A 21,432-nucleotide genomic window follows, 5' to 3' on the forward strand; every position below is an offset into this window, starting at 1 on the left:
TTTACAGCTTACTCCTTTGTCTAGTTTTGTTTCCCAAATAGTACTATAACCTTATCTGGAGTGCAAGCTTTAAATGGCATTCAACACACCATAAACACCTAACTCACCTTGGCACTTCTAGGATTTTTTGCCACAAGTATTTTCAATCATCTTACATAATTTTCAACCTAAATTAACTGGATTCAAAAGTTAGATAAATCTTCAGAAATTATATAATTATTTTAGCTAATGCTGAGATAATTGATGACAAAACTGCTTAATACTGGAGACATGACTCCCAATACAGGAGCCTGTTTTTACAGGTTCCTGTAATAATGAAAAACTCTGAAGATATGAAATTAAACGAGAAAATTTATGAGCCCCATTAATTATTTTCCGTAGACAATAAAGACTTTCTCCTAAGAATTTGTGGAAAGGTTTTTTTTACTCACTATACTAATAGTCCATATGCATGTGAAGTAAAAAAAAAAAATAGAAATGTGACTATAAAGAGGTGTCCTTTTCATTTTACAGTTTCTCAATTTTATTAATTCTTATTGCTTTAGTTCTGTCTATAGGTAACTAGTTTGTGGATAGTTCATTTCAAGGATTATTAAAATTCTGAGCTTTTGTTAGTCATTTGATTGGAACAGAGAAGTCACATGTTTTTGGTTTTCACAGGAATAATAATATAAAAATCCTAAATGGAGAACAGTCATGAAACAGCATGTTTATGGGAACATTGCAACAAATATCCACAGTGATTATTGATGTATCTGCTTAGATTCAAATAAGCTATAATAGAATCAGTAAAATGAGAGTAGAAACAAGTAGTGTACTAGAGTGAAGGGGTATTTCAATTACCAAGGTAATAAACACTGAAGGAGATGTCATCCTATTCACTGCATTTTCATTTCTTAACACCACTCATCTCAAACCCACAGACTAAATAATATGCATTAAGATATTTTTTGAGAACTAGCAGTGAAAACATAATTTTAACTGATAATGGAACACAAATCAGGATCTTCGGATTTTGGCTTTTCCAGCTTCATCAACTGACCTGGAGGAGTACATCCTAACGTTACGTTTGGATAAGTTGGTAATTTATAAGACTTTAATATGAGAAAATGAAGGCTTATAATACTCAACCCCCAAACTTCTAAACCTATCTCGTAAGTAATTTTCATGTTTAACTAGCTTCTTAGCCCTATGATTGCCTACTGGCAATAAGATGCTTCTAGTCCTATATTTTTCACATTATTTAATGTAGACTGCATTCAGGTATACTTCTCAAAATGGTAAGCTATCTCATGGTTACAAAATTTACTTTTATAGTGCCATGGTATGTTCACCAAATATATATCCTGTGATCTGATTCCTAAACACTCAATCAATTCCTTGTTGGAATGTGCATATTAAGCATAGGGCAACATAAAAACCAATAATTATTGGGTTTGGAATTAATATTTTAAACATATATAACAAGAAAATGTAAATTAGTTCAGGTTGATTTTCAATTTCTTTTTTCAGAGAATGTATTGGCTAAATATTGTGTGACAACTTTGCCCCATTAATAAAACAGTAAGAGACACAACTGGGAAATGTTATTAAACAGGTAATGCAACTACATCTTACAGTCAAACATGAAATTTTGAACATGAATCACCTGAGTGAGGCTGTGAGTCTCCTGAGGACCAAATCCCACTTGACCACTCAGTGATCCAGTTGTCTTTACTATCACAAATTATTTTTTTTGCTGATTTATAAAATATGTTTTTTTAATAAAAAGGCCTTTTAATTAGCCAGGATTTTAGCCACTTTATTGAAACTGGTGACAATGAAATTATGAAAGGCAATACACAATTTTTCTAGCTTTAGATGTTGTACTCTATTTTTCCAAATGATCCAAAACATCAGAGATGCCTCTATGCTCTCCTTAGAGCAGACATGGGAATATCATCTGGAGTTCCAAATTTTTTCCTTAATTCTGGAATGACTGAGGACTAATCAGGATTTTTGTCACAGTAATTTCATTGAAGTGTGAAAAAATATCCCTCACAGCCTCCTCAACTAACAGGACTGCCTTGGCAAAAGCCTCAGAGTGGACATATTTATACTAGCAAAGAACGCCTCTTGTTGGGATACTTTATCTTATTCATGGAACCAGTGGGAGTTCTGTCCTTACAAAACCTCTCTTGCTAACATAAGGCACATTTTCTCAAGAATATTTTACTGATGTGAATATATCAATAAATATGTCTTAGTGTAAGAAGTCTTAAATTCAATTACAAATTAATACTACTCAAGCCTTAATGTTTTTACTGGATAAATTATTATTAACTTATATAATAATTATGATTATTGATAGGAAAATTTTAGCTCATATTCAGAAAGAGTTTTCATCACATTCCTTACATTTCCAAAGGTATTTTATGTATCTCAGAATTCTGAGATCCAGTATTTTTTTTCTTGTTGTTTTTAGGAGATGATTTCTCTAATATTGAATTTCCTCCCTAGACCTTTTAGAAACCTTCTAGGTCATTTCTATACATCTTCCTTTCTCTCTTTTGTTACTGCCTTATTTGTCTTTCATCCTATTAATGTCATTTTGGCTTAAAAAAAATTATATTACTTGAGGGGAAAACAGAAGTATGTTTTCCTACTAAGGTAATTTTGATTTACCTAAATGGATACCCTTGGATATCAGGAGACAAAGTGATCAGATATAGTTCCCTTTTCACACATATGTTTGAAATCTAATTTTACTGCTGTGCTTCAGAAGCAACATTATCTCAGCCTCATGAATGTCTATTTTTCTAAACTTATTGCTATCAAAGTTCAATGCAATTGCCACCCTTGCTTTCCAATTATAGGTGAAAGATACTCAGTTTCAGTTATTTACTCAGCGGTCATGTGGGACCATTCAGGAATCTATCTGCTGTGTAAAAATACACCTTAAACATAGATCTTCAAAAACACTTGTAAGTTTTCTAGAGCAAAAGTTATCATTACCCAATATACTACAAAAGGACCAGAACAGATAGAAAATGCAGAGTCTAGAAATTACAAAAAATAATGAATGCAAGAAATAAATACATGTCTTATTATAAACTATGAAATAATCAATGACCTGATGAACACTGGAATATTTGGTGAAGATGACGACAAGCATTTGACTGCATTTATTAAGAAAGAGTTTCCATGAAAGCAAAAACATTAACTGTTGAGAAATAAATTCTTTGGTGATTGAAGTTCCTTATGGTTCTCCACAAGGCACCTCTGAAACCCTGTATCCCAAATAATGCTGAGGAAGATTAAAAGTTGCAAATAGGCACTGGGCACCAGCAAGCATTATCCCAGAGGGACTAACAAAAAGGCAAGAAAGCTCCTTCAGGAACAACTTATATTTGCTGCCATGAAAAGAGGAACAATAGTGTGTCTAGGAAAGAGCCACAAGTCAGTGAAGGCGTTCAGGAAAAAGAGTTCATCAGTGAAGGACAAAATGAACTAATTCTAGCTAAGAGAGAAAGGACATATGCTGTGCTTGATCTGACTTGCAAATACAATGTATCAGGGGAAAATTTCTGGCATAAAGCAAAATTATTAATAAGTAATGATAGCTGGTACAGAAGCCCCACCAGAGGAACAAGGAGGTCCTAGTGGAGAGCATGAAGCTTCCAGGCTGTCTCTAAGGGCAGGGAGTTCTTCCCCCAGCCTTTTTGAAAGGAAGGACTGGAAGTCTTGCTGCAAGACCCCATTCTTCTGAGCAGCAGGTCTGGGTGAAGAGGCCACAGGGACCAGAGCACCATTATCTTGATTTAGAAAAGCATTTAGAAAAGAATGAAGCTTTTCTAAACCAATTCTAGTGAACTAAAGCACAGATGCTTTCTGTGCATTTTTCTTTAAACAAAAATTAATTTTTGCTGTAATAAGAATTCTCCAGATTTTACTTTTTTACGCTTTATATTATATACTTGGCTTCCAGTCATTCTGCATAAATTTGTGGTACCTCAAATTTTAGTTTCCTTCAGGCTAACACCCTGCAATTTCCCATCGCTGCTAAAGGGTATTTAATTTTAATACCACCTCACTCCCTCTAATTTAATCTGTAAATACTCATTTCTTTCAGACTTTCCACTTTCAGCTTGATTCGTCTTCTCCCTTCCTGAGATGCTCTGTGATGAGGTCCCAGGTTACACATACCAAATCCATCCAAGTGCTATTCAGGAGAGTGTTAAAGCAGTGAAGCTGGTGGAGAAACAACAGTGAGCCCTGACTGAAGGAGTTGCAGTGAAGTGATATGTTGATAACTTATACCTTGGATCCAGAATTTGAAGCATTTTAGTGCCAAAAAACAAGTGGGGAAAAAAAATTACATCAGAGTATATGCAATGGTTCTAAGAATACTTAGACAGTATTTAGGAATAGTTTAGTCAGGCTGAACTAATTACAAGACAGAATACAGCGTGGGGAAAAATGAGGGGGAAATTCGATCATTACTCTCTTAGGAGGGTCAAACCCAGAGTAAAAGAAAAATGATTTTGAATGTCCTCGATGAATACAAATAGGAACAGTGGATTAAACCTGTGCACAATAAAACCTCCAGCCAAGGATCAGGAGGCATTTTTTCCCTGTTAGGATGTCAGATCACAGAGCTCTCTCCCAAGGGAGGTGGTGCAAGGAGCTTCACCATATGAGTCATTCAAAATTAGGCTGAAACAAAGCACCTGCAAATACCTCAGGCAACATAGCTTTGTTGGCAGGCAGACAACCTCAATGACCTGACAAGACTTAACCAGCTCTCCTTTCTGTCATTTCATTTAATTTTAGTCTATTCATATTAAGAAAAATGAGAAAAAATAGCATTCTCTGGAGCACTCATGTATTTGTTTCCTTAAGTGACTGATTACAAATGAAAAATACATAAACTGTCATAAATATTCAGACATCTGATAGGTAAATCTAATGACTAGCTCTGGTTTGTGTTATTATTTAGGAAGTTATTTTAAAACATTCCCCCTCTCTCCCCTACCGAAATGACAAATTTTCCTCGCCAGAAGGTGAGCCAGCCAGGGGTAATCAAATACATAAACAAGATTTAGTTATACCTGGGATGATTATGGTTAGAGCATTTATTTTTGGACTCCTACTGCTTGAAATATCTACCTTTTCAGACACTTCTTAAGAATGCCAAAGCAAAAATGGTAGCAGCAGAAGACAGTGCTGATAAGAAAACATTCATGTCTGAGCAGCAAGACATTCCAAATTTGCTACTCTGAGTTTTTCAGCATGTATTTCAGAGGACTGAATACCTCATTTTGCTTTTTTTTTTTTTTTGCCAATTCCAGCCACCATGGTTTAATAGAGAAATGAGAAGATTTAGCCTTCAGCTTCAGAAAAAAAAATATTGATTCTTAGTCCACTTCTGATACTGAAGTTCACTTCACTTTCCTCTTAAATATTATTTACAGTTATTTTCCATGATTGAAAAGGAATTAATATATCTGTAATTATACACTGCAGAATGTGGGGGAGAAAGCAGAATGGTAAAGAAAAGTTCAGTGTTCTCAAAATCAGGATAACAGAATTCCACTGCAGAATCCCAGTACCCGACCTCTTGGACTGGCAGTGAGGATATTAAATATATATATATATATATATATATATATATATATATATATATATATATAATTCTATGTTTGAAGAAAAGCAAATAAAATATCAATATCAAGGAAAGAGGCAAAAATTTCCAAGTACACAGTGGTCTATTATTCTGACTTCAAAAGTATACAGGGCTTTAAAACACACTTTGAAGTAAAAAAAAGAGGAACCTGATCTCTCTTCAGTTTGAGTTTATGTGAACCCCTGCATAGGAAGTGACTAAATCAACATAGGTTTATTCAGTTTAGCAAAACGAGAATGAGATGGAGCACAAAGATTCTACATTTGCAAGGGGTGATGCAAGAGTAAAATTAAAAAGTAACTGGTACTTAAACATAATTTTTAATGCCATTTCACACATTGTAGTCTGTCCTGTTTAACCTCTAGAAACTATTGCAGAAAAGCACAATGCTTACAGGTCATAATATCTTCCAGTTCCACATAGGAACTATGTTGGATAACAGTCACATCCAAGGATATATCAAAAATTAAAAGGGAAATTATGTTTAGACCATTGATTAGCTACCAAAGCAAAGAGTCATGTAAGGGAAATCCAGTACTGACATAAAAGTGAATGATTTTGGCTTAAAAGACACAAAATCCAGAAATTAGAGCTAATTTTCTATATCGATGAGGAGTGATGTTCTAGAGCAATATTTTAATATGAAATAAGAACAAGATATTTTATGATTGTGAGATAGAGCTTGATAAGTTTACAACAGCAAAAGTCCAGAATCCCTTTCTTAGAAAGAAAAGAATGAAGCAGAATGAGGGGGGAGGTTCTTGTGTCCAAAGCATGTGACCATAAGCACACAGTGTGTGTCAAGGATGGCCAAACTGAGAGCTTTAAACTGGTAATTACAGGAGAGGTGGAGATTCCTCAGAAAGCAAGTGAGAAAGTTGAGGATGGAATAGGCAAGGTAAGAGCCAGGGGAGATGGGAAGAGAAGTGACAGAGAAATAAAAAAAAAAAACAATGATGAAATGGAATCACTTTAAGTCTAGGTCCATAAGGAAAAAGGTGCTGTAAAATCATCTTGAGTCTATTCTGGTGAATGAACAGGTCTGGGTGCCACTGTGAAATGCTTGACAGAAATGGATATGGCATGAGCAAACCAACAGGAGGAGTCAGAAATCCACATGCAAATAGTCATTGAGCTAATGGACAGGTAATGTCATTGCAACTACATTTCTGAAATGGTTGGGTACAGACTGTTTTGGAAAGATGGGCTGGGAAGGTGACGTGACTTTTTGTGAGACTGCAGCTGGAATGCCTGGAACTCTGCCTGGGGATGATGTACCGGTGCATTCGTTATTCTTCCCCAGTTTTGCTGAACTTCATTTACTCTCAGCCTAATTCTCCAACCTGTTCAGGTCCATTGGAATGGTAGCACCACCATGTCTATATCAGTCACTCCCAGTTTTGTACCATCTACAGACTTGCAGAGGGTACACTGTCCCATTTTCTGGATCATTAATGAAGATATTTGAGGAAGAGTATTGGCCCCAGGATCAATCCCTGGCATAATACCACCAGTGTCTCACATCCAACCTGACTTCATACCACTGATCTCAACCCTCTGGACCCAGCTGTTCAGCCAGTTTTCAGTCCATCATACTGCTCTCATCCGTATTTTGCCAGCTTGTCCATGAGAGTGTTGTTGGAAACAGTGTCAAAAGTTTTGTTAAAGCCCAGGTAGGAAATATCTGATGCCCCCTCTTCATTCACAAAGATAGTGACTAGATGACCTGAAGAGGCACCTTCCAGCCTAAGCAATTCTGTGAGCCTGTGATCTTGAGGGTGATCATTTGTGTGTGCCAGACAAGAAGAGCAGACAGACTGTGACAGTCTGTGTGTCAGATCTCAGATAGCCACTGTAGTGCCAAACTGGTTGGCACCGAGTAATATCAGGTTTACTGATATGAGTAAATGTGGAACCTGACCCCCACCTGTCAGGATTCTTTTGCAATCCTAGGGAATGTTAGAACTGACTTCCTCTGAATTTATGCTCATCAGGGCTATTGATAGAAATGGTAGCTCATCTCTGCATCTGTACCCAACATTGAAACACTGATGTGTTTTCCTGTCTTCTGTTTGATCACCAGCCCTGGAATACAGTCCCTGTTCTGCTAAGGGTCTCTTCTGGGATCTTAAACAGGTCTTCAGCAGTGTAAGAGTGTTCACCTCATCTACTTAACTCCTTCAGCAATTGCCCTGTAATTTAGTGCCCCCAAAGTTAAGCACTGAAATTCTCAATACAGAGAATGAAGATAATTTAATTGCTCTAGGGGATGATTAGGAACACTAAAGTTACATAAATATGTAAATAACCCCTCAATTACCTCTAGTCACATGAAATTTTTCCTGTGAATTCCTGACTCATTCATATAATGAAAATGTACAGAATGAAATGAAAGAAGGATATTCAATATTTATTTTATCTGCATGCTGTGTGTCTTCATAACATGTACCATGCAAACTTTTGCAGTTGGTAAAGTCGAGGTTCTGTGAAGAACTTTTTCAATACCTAATTAAAAAATACAGAGACGACATCTGAAGTAGCTGGTTTGTTTTACCTTCTTCTGCCTTGATGATTTATTTGGAATGCCACTTCTGAAAGTAAATGCTGTCTCACAAACCAATGTATTTCTGAGGATCTTTGGAATGAGGAATGGAAATAATGAGATTAAGCATCACAGTAAAGTAATTATTTTGTAGATTGCAGGTCAGCTGCATGAAGACTATTATAAAATATTTAATTACACTTTGCCCAACCCTTTTTTTTACAAATAAAAATTATATTTATAAGTTGAAAAGTTATGACAGTGCTGAAAACAGTGGAAACTGCAACCTGTCATTCAGGCAATAAAACAATTCCCTTCCTGCCCTACTTTTTCTATACATTAAGAGCATTTTGACAGGACAATGCATTTCTATGGGGAAAAAACCTCTCTCAGAATATTTACTGTCTATGTGATGCATGTTTCTTCCCAAAGCTTGATTATCTAGTCGGATTGCCACACTCCAAAAAAGAGTCTCTTGAGTTCATATTAGCTGTTTCACCACTTGCAGACACATGTAAAAATTAGGCTCTGAACAAGCCATATACCATTAAGATAAATGCGCCAAACACACTATATATGTACAATGAGGAGAAATGATGAAACTTTCAAAAACCAGAATGATTTTCCTTACGAGAAGACATGATCTTTTAATCCTTAGCTTGGAAAGATTTTCTTTTTTCCCCCCCATGTGACTTTCATTGACAAAAGCAGTAGGTAGTACCAAAGGTCAAAAAATAGTTTGGGATGCAGGAAATTACTCATAACTGATAAAACTTAAAAAGCATACAGAATTTAGGTAAAGACTGCTTGAAGCCCAGAAGGTCACAAATGCAGGCTCTACTTCAGTTGATTCAACCTAAGCCTCAACATAGAAGATAATACCAAATTTTCACTTCACAGTCCCTAAGAATATTTTTCTCTGAGTTTATATTAAAGGTGAGGCAAGAGGGTTGTTGTGCCATGGTCAGCTCAGCCTCCTCACAAAGCACCTCCTGTTGACTGTGTTCCTGTTAGTGGTTTCTTACCTCCCCGTCCAGTACAATCCCAGTAAGGAAAAGACAAAAGCACCACCCCTCCTATGGGTGCCAAACTAAACTTGTGATTTTGCAAGCATACTTGCCTTTGTGTCAGGATTGTTCCTTTAGGTAGAAAAATCCACTCTAGCATTGATGGTAACCCCTTAATGTGGGGGTTGCACTGAGGCACCAAAGGCTGGGAGCTGATACTGTAAAGGCACTGTCAGGTGAGATTATGAAGGGAAATTGTTAAATAGTGCCATAGGGGCAGCTCCTGCATTTCTTTTGATTTCCTTCCTTTCTCTATCCAGCAAAATTTTGCCACTGAGCATACAATCCTGCATGTCTTCATACCAACTGTCCTCTTTCATATTTTTTACAGCTGAGTCAATCAGAGTTTTAGTTTAAATTTTCATTGATCAAGAGATTTTTATTCTGTCTCAGACAGAGAGGTAGTGGTTTTCCAAAGATAATAACAGTTTCAGTAGCCTGCAGAAGATTTTATTTCTATTTCTTTTAGCTGTGGAGTTTTTATGCTCAGCAGACTCGTATCCAAATAGAGCTGGGAACAATACAACAACAAAACATGTGCTAGGGATTACCAACACAAGTACCTGCAACCAAAATCTCTACAGGGAGATGAGACAGAATTTTTCTCAAAGGACTCTCAATTATGAAGTTACAACAGCCAACGGCTTTCGGTTAAGCCCAGCTCATAAAGAAAAAAATCATGTCGGACATATCCCGAGTGCCAGCTTGGTGAGGAGGATGCTCTTTCCCTTGTCACACTCAGTCTATCCATAGCAAATGAAGTGCTCCTCAAAACAGTGATAGTGCAGGATCTGCTCCAGAGCCTGTACCCTCTGCTGTGGAGTCCCTGGCCTGGCACATACTGGACAAGGCAGGAGGAAAGACCTGCACATTCTCCTTTGTCTCTGTGCCTTACAAAGCCTTATCATAAAAGACTGTTAATGGGATATCTTGTGATAGCACACAGCCTATCCTGCCTACTGTAGTAGAAAATGGGAAACCAACTTGCTTTGGATAAATCCTTTGGAGTTATTATGAACCACACTGAATATAATTCTCTTTAACAGAATGTATTAAAAATGTTGAAAATATTGTTCATGCTTTCATTCATCTATGCTTTAAGGTTTTTTAGTTGTGAATTTACTTTCCTAGTGAAGCTTTAAGTGATGAAATCATTCAGCTGCTCTCATTTTAACATGTAGTTATTAAACCAATATAACCTATTTCTTATTAAATAGAGCAAGAAAGCAGCTGTGAGCTATGCCAGTTCCAGATCTTCCCAGTGGTGGGATCTTCCAGCTCCTCAGAGTGAGAGGAGGCTGCAAGAGCCGTTCAATCCTCATTGTATTTACCTACCTTTTAAACACTTTGCCACTTTTGACTAATTTACCAGCAGCCTTTTATTCATCACAGCACCCAATCGCTTTTCCTTCCTCACTTATTTTCCATACCAACATTACTTTCCCACTTGCATAACTCCTTACTCAACTCAGCATTTGCTTTACCTTTTCTGTTCTTGTTAGCACCCGTTCTTACAAAATCTCTTTGTATCTCCTGCTGCTCCTGACGTGCCCTCAGGAAGAATTATTTATAGCCACATTCTGATGTCACAAACTTCAGGCAGATGAAGTTGGAAGGGACTTGCAGAGATCATTTTGTCCAACCCCACTGCTTAAGGAGGGTCACTCAGAGCAGGGTGCCCATGGCCAGATGGCTTTTGAATGTCTCCAAAGATGGAGACTCCACAACCTCCTTGGGCAACCTGTGCCAGCACTTGGACACTTTCACAGTAAAAAGCATTTTATGATATTCAGATGGAACGTGTTTGTGCCCATTGCCTCTTCACTACCTCTATTTAACTCTTTCTCACTTCTTTCATCTCTAATGTTCCAATGTACAGCTGTGAAAACAGTCAAAGCACTAGTCCATGGACATCCACTGCTTGGCATTCAGCTGCTTTCCCTACTGACTGCTTTACTCTATTGTCCTTCATGTTACAATATACTCATAAATTCACAAAAGAAAGTGCTTTCTCTATTTTTTTCTCTGCCTCTGCAGTACCTAGGCAATGGTTCCCAGTCTATGCCTGGGGTTGTGTAACACCACATAAATACAAATAGCAGCAATTCTTTCATCTAAAGATCCTAAAACTTTATTAGGGAAAAGCATTCATAGGCACAAGACATGAAGGAAGAACAATATTATTTCCCTACAATCAACCTCAATGTCAGTGGAAGACCCCACAAATGTGTCTGCCCATGGACAGTAAAAGTATTTGATTCCCAATCACCAATTTGGAAGTTTAGTATTCTTATCAGGCACATTGTTATGCAATTCAGAAGGCCTTCAGGATTTTTTTTTTTAATTGTAGATTTTTTCTCCCATAGTCCTGAATTCACTGATAAGAGTATGTAACATAATTTGGTGATGAACTTAGATCAAAGCAAGATTTTTGTCTTTGCATACCTCTGATCTTCAGCAGCCTTGAGGATGCTCTAAACTACGTCAGATATCAACCTGCCATGGTCATGGCTACCTTGCATCCTATCTCTTCCTAGTGATGACTGAAGCAGATTAGACTTACCCTTAACTGAGTCTGGAAACACAAATATCTGAAGAGCCACTCCTTTTGCAGACTGTGGCACCTCTCCTGCATCACTTTTAGTGCTGGTGAACTTATGCAGGCATAGTTTTCTGCGATATCAGTAGTATCTTTTAAAACTTATTCTATATTCTTGGCTATTTTTTCCTCTATGCACAAAATAAAATAACTGTAAATGTAGGTCATCACCTGTGCTTTATATTTAATTCTCTAGAAGCATATTTGACCTTGATTTCTGATTGCTTCTCCATGATTTTTTTTTGGAAATACAAGGAGAACCTTCCATTGTAGTTCTATTTATGCTTTCATTTACACAAGGTAAAACATAGAGCCATTATTTTTAAAAACAGTGTAAACCAAATATACAGATTTCCTTACACTTGAAAGGTTTTGCTCATTTGTTTTTAATATCTTCAGGGTTTTTTTTTTTTTTTTTTTTTTTTTTTTTTTTTTTTTTTTTTTGTTTTGTTTTGTTTTGTTTTGTTTTGTTTTTAATCAGAAACTCCTGGCTTTGAAACACAAACACTTTCTTAGTGCTTGTGGTTTTTTTGGTCTTTTATCTTGCTTTAATTAGCTCACTTGGGAAGTAATGTAACACTATTGCACAAAAAGCTGTATCAGTAGCTGAATCCTTCTTTTCAATTAACCATACAAATCCAGGCCTTCTTCCCACACTCATACTGCATTATTTTGCACTTGGCACAACCTACTTCTCTCAAAGTCCTTCATTATTTTAAGGTCATCCTGCCAGAATGCTTCCTGTTTTATTTTGTTCCAGCAGGCAGAAAGATGCACACTTTTTTTCACCTGTCTGGAGTCCACCATAGCAACCATGGCCAGGGCTGCATGCAGGACTGCAAAGTCTTACAATACCTTGCTATTGAAACAGAGTAATCAAAGTGAGATTTAAAAAAAACCCCACAATTCCTTCCAAGGCCATAAAACGGAATTTTTTGTGTCTTGCTGCAAAGCAATTTCTGCTGAAAGAATAGAAATTCATAAACTGCAATCCTTGCTATTATAGCGAGGCCTTATACAGATTTTATAGAACATTGTGCAAACAAGGGAAGATGATAAGGGTAAGTTTTGCTCCCAGGAAACTCCTCACTGCAGGTGTGTCAGGAAGGTAGAAGCATGAACAGGCAAACAAGGAGAAATAGAGAAATGTTTCCTGGATACACAGGGCAGAATCAGGAAGGCCAAAGAAAAGGTGGATTTGAGATTGCTGAAGCACATCAAGAGCAACAGGAGAGGTTTCTACAGACACAGCAGCAACTAAAGGAAGACTGGGGAGAACATGGGACAGTGTGATAGGCAACCAAGAGATGGAGAGTGTAAGAAAGGATAACCTATGGAAGGGAAGTGTGAAAAACTCAATACCTTCATTTCCTCAGCCTTTACTGGCAAAGTCTGCTGCTCACTCCCAGGCCATTCAGGTCTTTGCTTAGGACCAAAGGATGGCAGAAACAGACACTAGCATGGTACAAATGGACCAAATTAGGTACTAGTTAGGTCAGTAAATGTGCAAAACATGTGTGAGTCCATAGGCCTGGATAGGATGCACCTGAAAATGCCAGGAAACTGGCTTGTGGTTGTTTTGGGACCATTCTCTATCATGTTTGAAAAATTGTGATCAAGAGAGTAAAGACTAGAGAATACACTTTTTAGTCTTCAAAAAGGCAAGAAGGATTTAGGGAATGTACTCAGAAAAACCATAATCTTTTGCATCATGGAAAGTTGTTAATAGAAATGTATTGTGGAAGCTTCAGTATACGGCTTGAGTTTAGAAAATATAATGGCTTCAATATTTTTTGAAAATTCTGAGTGTGGGAGAAACAGAAAGGGGATTTTGTTTTCAGAAGAACCTCCCAAGCACCTTTTGGGCTGCAGTTTACGGTATTTAGCAGAAAACTATTTGATATAGGAAGGTGATCTGATGCTTAATATTAAGGAATATCATAAATATGCATATGGAGTATCCAAGAGGATATAAAATCTAGAGCAGCTTCACAAAAACATAACAGCATGAGAAATACATGTAAACTGGATATAACAAATATTGTGTCTTTCTAGTAATGTACTGAAAAATGGAGATCTCTGAGCAATGTAGATAAACATTTCCACAGAGCACATCACAATGATTTGCAATTTGAATCTTAAATTTTTTTACATCTTTTGTAATACCTACATGTATATGTGGCTTATCTAAGTCAGGCTGTACAGTTTGATGTTTTTTTCTAACTCTGCGTTTAAACTAAAGCTACACAATATGTACTGCAGGCAAAATTCACTTAGAAATGTAACTCAAATGCAAACATGAACTGGTTGTGACCCATTTTATTAAAAAACCCATAATCAAACAATAATATGTCACACAGACAGCATTAATATATACTATGCTGAAGCATACAATACTATACTACAGCCTTTAATTAATCTTTCTACTAGTACAGGAATATTTCTACTAATAATTACTTTTAAAATTTCTAAGAGATGAAACTGGTATCTACACCTCTGGAGGTTATTTTAGCTTTTAAATCACATCAGTATGAGTATCTTTTTCCCCACTATTAAATTGAAATGTTAATCTTTTCCAGCTTCATCACATTAGCCCTGGTAACTTATTTGCCCAACTTTGAATTTTCTTTATTTATTCACTGGGTTCACACATTTTAAATTCTCTGAGCTTCTCAATCATTACTCAACAAAGTCCTATCTGATGAGTTCTCTAAATTTATTCCCTACAGCTCTCCTGGTAATTTGCATTACTTTTGCCTGGACACTTCAGTTTGTTAATACTTTTCTGGTAGTAACTGTACAGAATTCTAAAGATCAGGGCTGAGGTCTTGGGCTGAGCTGATACATGGTCAACCCAGCTTGGGAATAGGCGTGAAGGCAGAATTTCTTTCTTGATTTCCCTGCAACTGAGATCCTCTTGGTGCTGATCTAGGTATGATACAAAATAAAGTATGTTGACAATTGTTTCAGTGAGCCTGTTTGAGCAGACCAGGTTTCTGGAGCACTCAGACCCCTATAATTTGTGCTCTGTTGTACCTGGTTGTGCTCTATCTCCTAGGAACACACATGAGCAAAGAAGACTGTTGTTTGCTTGGTGAACATATATCCTTCTGATTTTCTTGGGAAAATTACCAGCCAATAACATTTGAAACAACTCTGAGCTAAGTTTCTGCTTGTAGCAGTCACAGAATCTGAACAAATCCCAAATCAGATGAAGTGAATGTCTGTGCAGCCTCTGTTCAATTGCAGAGCCCCAGCCAGCAGAATTATGGGCTCTACCAAGCCACAGGTGACAGTGGCTTAGTCTGGGACCTGGTGCCTGACACATGTGATTGAAAGGAGCGCTGGACACTGACTCAGGAGGAGCATCTGCCAGCACCCTACTATAGCCAGAAAGTACTCTGGCCTCCTAGAACCCTCTGCCTTGGCAGCCCAGCTGTCTGACAGGCCAGGCAGGGAGCTCAGCTGAGATGCTGACTGCACCCCAGCTCAGACAAGTACATCTCACTCAGCCTTCTGGACTCACACACAGATCAAGTGTGTCCATGGCTATCTGTTGGGCAGGGGAAGAAGCTGACAGATGTTTCTGGAGACAGAGATAATTCCAAGGACTGTTGGTTTTCTTTCAGTTGAACCCTTTTAGAAGCTGTGGGGAAGCCAGTGATTTCTTGGATTCCTCTGGAAGTACACAAGAGGAAGGAGCTGTCAAATCTTTGGATGAGGATGCTGTCTGTTTAAAGGCTGAATGGCCCCACTCTCTGAATTTCATGCATAAATCTACAGTTCTTAAGCTTCTATTTCCTGGATGCCTGTGGGAATGGGCTTCTATACTGACACATGTAGTCCCCAGGTGACATTTTTTAATGCTACATTATGATGGATGTTATCTTTTCTTATTGGTTACATTCTTGCAGTACATCAAAACTGAACAGATCTTAAATTTTATGAAATAATAGTATTTATCTATTGACATGATCTGCAGGCTCAGGGATCTGTATGCTTCCCAGCAGTGGCACCAGTGCTGTGTAGGATGATGACCTGCCTTGGCCCCACACAGGGCAGGACCTTCTAACCATAAACCTTGTTGCTAACCACACAACAGGAATATCAATTATCAAAATAATGAGCATTTATGCAGCCTCAGAACAGGCACAAAGTATACATTCTACAACACTACTCCCACATTTCAGAGTTTAAAAAGGAACTGTAGAAATTTTGAAAGTCACCCTTTACAATGTAAAAGTATAACTTTTAAAAGCAGCTGTTTTTTCATACAAAAAGGAAATAATATATATTCAATTTTGATTCCCTCCTTATCACCATCCTGAGAAAATGACAAAATACTTAAATAAAATTAAAAAAAAAGAAGTAAATGTGATGTTTTATGACATAAAAGGAATTAAAAAAATATCATACATGTTGATATATTCACTGCCATTACATTTTGGAGCTTCTGATCATTTACATTCTTTGCATTTCATATTTATTGATGAAATCTAACTCCTGCCTCTGGCGTATGAGTAAGCGAGGATAACACATTAAGCCCATAAAATTTTACTAATAAAAAACAGGTGCAAGAACCCAATCAGATCAAGAAGTCACTGACTGTATCTAAGATTTCTTCTCCTATTTGCTGACCTAAAAGTTGAAATATCCATAGTTACATGTTCTCTGAATATGGGGGTGAAATGTTGACATCATATTAATGACATCTACCTCTTCAAGAGGCACTTTCAACAGGAATATGATTCTTACTATCAAGTATCTCTTCCCATTCTTCTATACCCTTGAAAACACTTTCTGCTGTTAAAAGGCATGGCTTTTGAAGGACTACTATTTTTATCTGTATGCATCTATCGTCATGAATGTTTTGTTTTCCATTTTAAATCAGAATATTTCATTAACTACTGTGCTTAGGTCTTAGGAGGGTAGCATTTTATTATCTTTATGTTGATTAATTTTCTTTTGTATCCATCTGCTGTGGAGTGCTCAGGATGTCCTGCACACAAGGGAGCACTGCACAAAGTGGGTGGAATTTTGAATACCTTACAATTTTTACAAGGAAGAATGGAATCAAAACTACTGGAATCAAACACCAGCACTTTATAAAACCATTATCACCACAATACAGTAATTAAAATCTCCATTGCCTACATGGAACAGTCCTTAACACATTTTTTAAATTTACAGATATTAAAATGAAATGTTAATTGAAAATGCATTAGCCAAACAGAAGGGTTTTGATCATTTAGGCTAAATTTGACTTGAGAGAAGAAATGAAAGCCTATGTAAAACTTAATGTCTTCTTAAGGAGACAGTATGGGGACTGTCTCCAGGTGAATGCAATCAGAGCACCTCCCAGTGTTGCTATGTGCCAGCTGTTGGAAGAGTCACAGGCAAGACATTGGCTGTGACCCACATTCTCTTCCCCAGTGGAGCTCATTCTAACGCCGACCCCTTAAAACGGTGCCTACAACAACTGGAAGTTTTCTCCTTGAATAATCAAGTGATGCAAAACACTAAGGTTTCACCTGTGGGATGTATTCAACCTGTTTTTTAAAGATTTAATAATTACAGATTTCTGGATTATTAGGGAAATCCCAGCTAACTCTGACCCTTCTGCCAAATAATACTCCATTAGTGAAAAAAACAGAGGTGAAATTCTGTTTTCATTTAAGCCAGCTGGAAATTTACCATGGAATTCAGTGGGGCCAAAGAAAGTCCATGATCGTGGTTAAACAGCTTCAGTGGTCTTGGAATTTTCAACAGTAAATGAATTTGAGACAATTCCAAACAATCAAACAAATAATAAAAAGTGGATTTTTGACAAAATTAATGGCACAATAACTAAAATAATTGCTTTTCACAGAATAAATTAAGGATTATTATATTAAAAGCAATTAAGATGCCTTTTGGAAAACAACTATTATGGAGATTTTCTGAGGAAAACAAAAATTTGATAGAAAAAAAGAGTTCTACTTAGTGCATTATTGCTAAGTGTACTGGCCAAATTAGTTTATGTTTATATTTTTGCCACATCTAATGGTTATGAACAGGCTTTTTCATGTTTTCATTTGTTATAGAGCCCCACATTGCTAAAATACCTCTTGCTTTAATGTGTTTGAAATACATTTCTCTCCTTATGGATTGCCAACAACCATGTTTCTTTTTCTTACAGTATTTATACACTGAACATCTCTTCTTATTTCTGGCACTGCCACTACATATGTCACTTTTAAGAGGCAATTCTACCCATAGCATACATTGCACTTAAACTCTTACATTTTTTAAACTTCATAATGATGTCTTACTATAACTTTCAATCATGTGCCTTAACATATTTGGTTTTGGAAATATTGAAGCTGTTACAGCCCTGTTAATGAGTGTTTACATTCTTAAGCAAAATACAGTCCAAATACATTTTAATTCTACTGCTATGCTGCACTGGCTAAGAATTTTGCTGATCTAATAAGGAGATAGGAGCAACATTTGATATCAGTGAGTCATGAAGTCTCCATGTAAGTTTTGACATATTGGAGAGATGACAGCGTCCTGGGCCAAACCTCCTACCAGAGAAGTTGTAAAAGCCTGTACACACACACAGACACAATTTGTCTGCTCATCACAGATTTTTCTATTCTGCATATTATAGATTGACACATTGGTCAATTCAAGGACCATCTTTGATCTTCATGACAGAAATAAGATCAGAAATAATCTCCTCCTCTGGTTATAGAACCACAGTTATGTTATCTAAATAAGTGTGTTGGATAATGAAGTTATCATTTTGAGCTAATTCAGAAGTTCTTTAATCAGTACAATAAATTGAAAAGCAAACAAAGTGAAACCTTTAGGTTTTGGTTGTGTTATTATACAAAGACCTTGAAATAAATGCTTGATGTGCTTCAGGCAAACAGCCCCTGCCTGATATATAGCAAGGTGCTAGTGTATAATAAATTTTTAATTTTAGATAAATGTGCATAATTTAATTACAAATTCAAAACTCGATAACAATGTCACTGAAGCTAACGTGACTTCGACTGTTAACCTGAGTGAGAATGGAACTGTCTCTTGTATTCTTTCTGTTGTTCTGCATTGAGTAATATTACCTAGACTGACAGGGAACTAAGCCACAGGTAAGCTGCAAAACACAGCGACTGTTTATGTAACATTATGTATGCTTAAAATAATTAATATCTATAAAGATAGCTTTCTTATCAGCAGTTGCTCAAAAAGACATAAATAGAAAAGGTCAAAATAATAACACATTTAGTCTACTGAAATGAAATACTTTCATATTTGCAAAACTGCTAAAGAAAGAGATTTGTAGAGTTTTTATCCTGAACATACTATTGCTTTTCTACAACACATTGGAATACTACAGTCATTCACAGCAGTCACAAAAGTGGTAGACAAAGAAAGGTGTATCCAAAGCAGTAAGGAGGTCACCGAGTATCCTATTTTTAATTCTAAAGAATTTATAACTTAAGAATCTATTTTAAAACTAAAAAAAAAAAAAAAAAAAAAGTGTGCTTCAAAGAAAAAGATAAAAATAACTATACAACTCTACTTTTCTAAAAATATATTTTGCTTTCACTTTTAGACTGTATCCTGTCCAAGTTGGAATCACAACTCTTATTTACTGCAATAGAACAAAACATTTCTGATTGTTTTACTGGTATTGTCATTACTGTAAGAAAATATCCCCCTCACTCAGTGTCAGGTAAGTCTGCACTTGACCTCCTTCTCCTCTGGCTTACCTGGATGTTCCTGATTCTCTTTGGAATTCACACAGTAGAATGTAAATTGACTGAAACAAACCTTCTAGTCAAAAAGTGATGAAAAACAACACAGGTATACAGTCTGAATTTTTATCTCAACTGAATGAAAAATCCCTTCTTTAAAACATTTTTCTGGTAGAGATGAACTGGTTCATAGTGGTTGTGGTGAGATAATCAGCATAGACTGACTCAGCTACTCTACATAGAAACTTAGCTAAATATAGAATGATTTTCTTAAAAAATATTCAAACCAATCTATTGATACTGAGAACAATTAAAAAGAAGGCTGATTTGTTTCATAAATCTAATAACCAGTGTTGATAAGGAGAGAAAAATTCATCTCCCAGAGTAAGTATGCTCAAATAAGTTGCTTGATCTATCCAAGAATTCAAAAATGATGTCATGAGGGAAATCAAATATTACTTTACTCTGGTTGGTATAATTTTTACCAGTAAACTTAATCACTGAAGTCCTAATGTGCTCAGGAAATCTTGTGACCAGATGATTAGTAAAATTCTTCCCCAGAGAAGGCGTTACAATGGAAAATTAACCAGGAAACTGGAGGTGTAAATTTGTATGGTCATATGCAAAAGACTTTGCATGGGAACAGGAGAAACAGGATCTGTAAAACAGCTGTATTTTCTCATGTGTTACCTATTTTTTGCTATAAGGCATAGGCAGATAATATATTATCTGTTTTTTGTCAGAATGCACATCTGGTGATCAGAAAACCTAGGAATCAAAGACAGGATTTAGGAAGAATTGGTCGGTTGAGTTTAGGTGGCTGTGTGTTTAGTTTCTGATTTCTTGGCTTCAGTGAACTTGTCACTTGTGATAAGCAAATGACATGACAGGTGTTTTACAGTCACGACTTTGGACCTCTCTTCAGCTGGGTCCTCATCTGGTTTGAGGAGTTATGCAGACTTCCTCAACCAATATTTCACCTTGCTGTCCACTCAGCTCTGGTAGCTTGTATTAAAAGACACATCTCAGTATCCCTTGAGGGACAGAAGAGCACTGTGAATTAATTTAACATAGCAGTTCAATCTCTACAAACTTGCAGCAAACTAATGAAATTACATGGTCAAGCAATGACAGACTTGTGCTCCATTTAAGCTCTTCTAATGTTACTTTCAAACACCTAAGGTAACAAAATGACACTTCAAGAAAGGCTTGCTATTAAATAAACCTGAGATAAAAGTAAAATTGTGGTGTTTTATTAATGTTTAGGTAACTTGTACCATTACATGTCAGACAGTGGTGAAAAAAGTAGAAACCTGAAAGATGACATACTTTCCTTTATTTGACCTTCTTTAATGGAAATCTTTGTTACAAGTTCTGCATTGATATAACTCTTAATGAAAATTTATTTACTGTACAATGGGATATTTGTGCTGATTAGGTGGAAAAATTACCTTCTTTGCTGTTATTTATAACACAGCTAATGATTTTTTTGGGGTGAATAGCTTCTTATTTATCTTCAGGTGCTTTTCTTGGCAGGGACAAAGTAAGGACAAAAAGGTCTTTATTGCTTTTTTTGCTACAAGGTGAAAATATGGGGCTGATTTCCATTAAATACCTGTGCTCTCTTCACCTAGGTATTCCCATATATATGGATCATATTTTTCCTATAAACGGTGTTCCCTCTGAATATTGCAATAAAAAAAGCACTATCCATTACCCAGTTACTTTAAATACTAGTATATTTGCAAGAAACATCTGGTTTAAAATAGTGTATCATTATTCTGGTTTTATTAAAATACCCTGCTACGTAACTG

General features: G+C 36.5%; 1 protein-coding gene across 1 annotated transcript in view; it reads right to left on the bottom strand.

Moving 5' to 3' along the window:
• MAGI2 (membrane associated guanylate kinase, WW and PDZ domain containing 2) overlaps nt 1-21,432 on the bottom strand; it is a 701,810-nt gene that overhangs the window by 267,907 nt on the left and 412,471 nt on the right. The gene's annotated exons all lie outside the window — the stretch shown is intronic.

The sequence above is a fragment of the Vidua macroura genome, chromosome 5 (genome assembly GCF_024509145.1).
Source record: "Vidua macroura isolate BioBank_ID:100142 chromosome 5, ASM2450914v1, whole genome shotgun sequence".
Classification (NCBI taxonomy): Eukaryota; Metazoa; Chordata; class Aves; order Passeriformes; family Viduidae; genus Vidua; species Vidua macroura.